Raw genomic sequence first — 5,684 nt, 5'->3', positions numbered from 1 at the left:
ATTAAGGGGGATGGTGGTGCCTCTCAAAGGAAAGGAAAGAAAAGGAAAGGAGGTGACGTGTGGCCAAGTATGGTGACCCATCCAAGTGCACACACACACAGCAGTGAGTAGTGAACAAACATGCACACACACCATGAACACACACCCGAAGCAGTGGGCAGCCAATGCTGCGGCACCCGGGGAGCAGTTGGGGGTTCGGTGCCTCAGTCGTCTTACTGAGGGTGGAGAGAGTGCTGGTAATTCACTCCCCCCCACCTACAATCCCTGCCGGACCATTTTCATCAATAATGACAATTAAATGATATTTTGCTACGTGTTTTTGTGCTAGTTTACACTCTTAAAAATAAAAGTGCGTCATAATGCTATAAAAGATCCTTATTTTTCTAAATCAGGGGTCACCAAACTTGTTCCTGGAGGGCCGATGTCCTGCAGAGTTTACTTCCAACTTTCCTCAACACACCTGCCTGGAAGTTTCAAGTATACCTAGCAAGACCTTGATTAGCTGGTTCAGGTGTGTTTAATTAGGGTTGAAGCTAAACTCTGCAGGGACACCGGCCCTCCAGGACCGGGTCTGGTGACCCCTCTGGTCTAAATGGTTCCATAAAGAACCTTTAACATCTGAAGAGCCTTTTTGTTTCACAAAGGGTTTATTAAGGTTTAGAAAGAGATGGTTCTTTAAAAAACCTTTGACTAAATTGTGGAAGCAAAAATGGTTCTTCTATGGCATTGCTGTGAATTTAAAGCACCATTATTTTTAAGAGTGTAGGCTTTCATGGATAAGTAAATACACATGACAAGCCATGGATATTTATTTTGGCGAGCCCCACACTTTGCGAACCACTGGTTTAAAGACATTGCCTTGAAATAATGTTTTTTTCCTGTATTATGTGTGACTGTGAGGACGAGGGACAAACTGAGAGAGAGACATGTGGGATGCGTTACATTTAGACATAATCACCCTGTTCTAACTCACGCTCCGTGGCTTTGCAAAAAATAAAAAAATAAAAATAACTCGTCTTGAGAGTCCCCTGTACATTTTTTTAATTAAAAAAGCATATGCATGTTTAGTAAAATTATTTGTTAGTCTTGGGTGGAATCGGGATTCGAGAAGGGGGGGGGGGGGGGGGCAATTTTTTTTATAGGTTTAAAGGGGGACCGACCAAAAAAATTTGAGAACCACTGCTTTAAACTCTAATCAAGGAAATAAGGTATGATACCTTATTATGTTGTTGTATTTTTAAAGAACGTCAGAAACTTTCTGCATGAAAAATGACGAACATGCCTGAGCTTGCGTGCAGCTTCTTAAAGGAGAAGTTCATTTACAGTCAAGACAGTTAGGGTATGTCGAAAAACTCCCATTTGATATATCATTTTCTTCTCCAACTTCAAAATCATCCTACATTGCTATTTTACCTTTTTTTTTTGTAAAGGGTGTTTGATCTTCTTTGTACACTGACCAAAATTATAAATGCAACACTTTTGTTTTTGCCCCCATTTTTCATTAGTTGAACTCAAAGATCTAAGACTTTTTCTATGTACACAAAAGGCCCATTTCTCTCAAATATTGTTCACAAATCTGTCTAAATCTGTGTTAGTGAGCACTTCTCCTTTGCCGAGATAATCCATCCACCTCACAGGTGTGGCATATCAAGATGCTGATTAGACAGCATGATTATTGCACAGGTGTGCCTTAGGCTGGCCACAATAAAAGGCCACTCTAAAATGTGCAGTTTTATCACACAGCACAATGCCACAGATGCCACAGCAAGTTTTGAGGGAGCGTGCAGTTGGCATGCTGACTGCAGGAATGTCCACCAGAGCTGTTGCCTGTGAATTGTCTCCAAAAGGCGTTTCAGAGAATTTGGCAGTAGATCCAACCGGCCTCACAACCGCAGACCACGTGTAACCACACCAGCCCAGGACCTCCACATCCAGCATCTTCTCATCCAAGATCGTCTGAGACCAGCCACCCAGACAGCTTCTGCAACAATTGGTTTGCATAACCAAAGAATTCCTGCGCAAACTGTCAGAAACCGTCTCAGGGAAGCTCATCTGCATGCTCGTCGTCCTTATCGGGGTCTTGACCTGACTGCAGTTTGTCGTCGCAACCGAGTTGAGTGGGCAAATGCTCACATTCGATGGTGTCTGGCACTTTGGAGAGGTGTTCTCTTCACGGATGAATCCCGGTTTTCACTGTACAGGGCAGATAGCAGACAGCGGCTGCGTCCGAAATGGCATACTCAATGAGTAGGTACTTAATTTCAATAAGTACCTACTTAACCAGCGCTAAAAGAGTAGGTACTCAACATTCAAATCTCGTTGAGTATGAATGCGATCCGCCATGTTGACGTTATCATCTGACCTATGACGTTAAAACAAGCGCAACAGCTTAAAAGATATGAGCGCCTGGTTCTATTTGTAAATATTTTGACGTTTATAAAATTTGCTCATTTTGTGGTCGTGCTAAAGAAACAGCTGCCCTTTTATTGTTATTGTATAACCAATACATTTTGGGTTGATTTTTGTAAGTTGATTTTGGAAGTTTTTATATTTTGAAATATATAATACTAATATGACCCACAGGTTAATCCTTAACGATAATTATTTTTATTACGAAAACCCAAAACGTTATTTCTGGATTGTGTTTGTAAAATATTTATTTATTTTATGTGCAAAATTCTTCATTCACACGTAAAACTGGCATAAATCTCCTGTTTTCCTTTTTCTTGTTGAATTTCTCTCTCCTTTCATCACAGAGGCTTATAAATAACAAAAACAATACAATTTTTAATGCATTATGATGATATGAATATAATGATTTTGTAATTTTTTCTATGCACATAATCTCATACTATGATGTTTTTTTGTCATTGATTGTTCATTGTTATGCATACTACCGTCTTTCCCTGAGCTTGTATGCAATAATATGGTCTGCAGTAATAATAATAAAAGTAAAATAAGAGCGACAGGTGCACAAACACCTCATAGACAGTAACACAACAACCCTACCAAATACGTTTTCGTTCATGTTTGCAATGCTTGCAATATCTGCATAAAAGGAGACGTCAGGCAGCTGCTGGAAGATCTCATCATTGGAGAAGACTTTACTGTTAATTTTACACTCAAAAATGTAAGTGTTACAACTTAAAAATTTCAGATTACCTCTGAATTCATTGCTAGCCCACCCCAACACTTATGAACAATAATAATGATAAATGCTGACCAATAATTAATTATATTTTTGAGTAAAACAAGCAAAATGTAATTTTTCTCATGTGCCACAGCATGACTACACAATAGATAAATTCAGCCAAGGCGAATACATATCAATTTTCAGCCAAGTCATGAATACATTTATTAGTTAATGAAACAATTCTATGTTATTTACTTGCAACAACAGAAAACATGAATAAATGAGTAAAATAATAATTAAAAGTAACCATGACAATAAATAATGACACATGGAACAAAGCTTTACTCAAACATATTGTTCTAACAATCATGTATTTGTATTCAGTGAACCCACATCCTACTGCCATCTCAACACAACTGTGCCAATTCTGCAGCTGACCACCGTGCCCACCTTCACCTGTCTTTGCTGGGGTCCCTGTAATAAGAGCACTGTAAGTCATTTTGCATGAAAGCATCTGCCAAATGCATAAATGTAATATTTTTGTATATTCTTTTTCATGTCTTGGGCAAAAACGCACAATAAAGCTGTTCATTTCTTACAGTTTATTTCTTCAAAGTACTACTATTATATAAATGCTTACATACATTTCATATTATTTTTATTTGGGGCCTTAAAAGGTTAGTTCATCAAAAAATATAAATTCAGTAAACATTTACTTGCCTCCACACTTTCCATCTGTTTTTGTTTTTTGTTTTATTCTGAAAACACAAGGTGATTTTGGTTAAGTCTGTCCTGCTGGTTTCTGTTCGTACAACATCAGTCAATGGAGCCTGAGTTTCAGAAGCTTCATGACATTATTTGATGATGCTTTTGAAGCTTCTGAAACTCAGGCTCCATTGACCGATGAAACCAGCAGAACAAACTTGACCAAAATCACATCCTCAGTTTCTTTTAGTCTTTTTCAAGATGCTCTCTCAGACTCTGAGCTCACTGATGATGAAGAGGCCACAGAAACATCTGGTTCAGATGAGGGAACAAGGGCAGGTGGAGTGATGGAGGGTCTCATCCATGGCACTAGACCATTTCCAGGATACTGCTGTGGATTTCTCCTTTCTCAGTCCAAACACCAGTCTGCAGACATTTCAGATCATACAAAGATGCACAAATATAATACAAAACTGTCACAGCACAATATCATTTGATCTCTGTATTAGAAGTAACAAAATTATCTTACTTTATATTTTATATCAGGTTTTCCTTTTTTCCCCCACAAATGTCACCATTCATTGCAGGTCCTGCTCCACCACAAAAGATCTGCAGCAAAGGCACAGAAATCAAGTATCAGAAAAGTGATGTAGTAGCTCTGTTTGAAATTACAACAATTCAAATAAACTACAGCTTAAGATTTTAAAAATGTTTAGTTAATTTATGTAATGTATACTCACTCAAAGCCTTTGGTGGCAGCATTCCTTTATCAGTCACTCTGCACTGGGTACACAGACGTGTGTCTCATCTGTCCCTGTAACATTCAGACAGGATTCAGTTACCTCTGTGATTTCTACTACATTTACATGTTGAGCTAGTTGCTGATGTGTTAACTGACTTTTTATCCAACACAACTGCTCCTCAATATATCAACAGTACTATGGACAGATGAACTACATAACTCATGTTTAGTTCATGTATGTATGTTTATCACTTCCATTCAACTAAAGCAGTATTGGCAACAGTGAATTCTACATAATAAGCACACATAAGGTACACCACTCACTCAGATGTGTGTTTTATGTTGTGATGTGCATCTGCAATTCTTTTAGAACATTTTCCTGTCAGATGTTAAATAGACATTTAGTAATCATCTTTAAGATGTATATGATTTGGGTAAATCAACTTTGGAGATGTACGTGTGCTTACTGGAGCTCTACTGTTCGATATACACAATAAATCGTCTTTTCACAGCAAAATCACAAATATGCTGTTTAACGTCTTTACACCTTACTATACAGTAGGTCAACAAATATGATTTTAACACAAGGAACCGTGTTTTGGTTTGTAAAACTCACATTTGTAAACACCTTCGTCGCGGTTCTCAATCACGTTCGATGATGACGTATTGCTCTCCCGTGGACTCTTGGGATTGAAAAGTATCCATCGATGAACACTCCAAAATCTGGGTTGAAGCAGTAGGACATCCGGGGATTTCTCGCCTACTCTTTTAGCTTTCAAACGTACTTCTTTCTTCACATACTGTTTTTGCCTACTATATAGTCGGTTAGTAGGCATATTCGGACGCACTTTAAGTAGACGTACGTCTGAATCTCCCGAGAATTAGTGCTTTTGCCTACTAATTCTCGCCTACTCTTTTATGAATACTAAGGATTCGGACATACTTATTCGCTCGCCTACTGCTTTTCCCCTACTGTATAGTAGAGAAGTAGGCGGTTTCGGACGTAGCCAGCGTGTATGGCGTTGTGTGGGTTTGCTGATGTCAACGTTGTGGATCGAGTGGCCCATGGTGGCGGTAAGGTTATGGTATGGGCGGGCATATGTT

At 38.7% G+C, this 5,684-nt stretch overlaps 1 long non-coding RNA gene across 1 annotated transcript; it reads right to left on the bottom strand.

Annotated features, from left to right (window-relative positions):
• Positions 1-3,859: 3,859 nt before the first annotated feature.
• Positions 3,860-5,416, bottom strand: LOC127157489 (uncharacterized). Its single transcript, XR_007825920.1, has 4 exons — positions 5,197-5,416; positions 4,579-4,652; positions 4,368-4,447; positions 3,860-4,264 (listed from the first exon to the last, which is right to left on the bottom strand). It is a non-coding gene; the product is annotated as an uncharacterized LOC127157489 (long non-coding RNA).
• Between the last annotated feature and the right edge of the window lie 268 nt (positions 5,417-5,684).

Source organism: Labeo rohita, unplaced genomic scaffold (assembly GCF_022985175.1).
Source record: "Labeo rohita strain BAU-BD-2019 unplaced genomic scaffold, IGBB_LRoh.1.0 scaffold_109, whole genome shotgun sequence".
Classification (NCBI taxonomy): Eukaryota; Metazoa; Chordata; class Actinopteri; order Cypriniformes; family Cyprinidae; genus Labeo; species Labeo rohita.
Note: the sequence above shows the minus strand (reverse complement) of the source record. Positions and strands in the feature narration are given on the sequence as shown.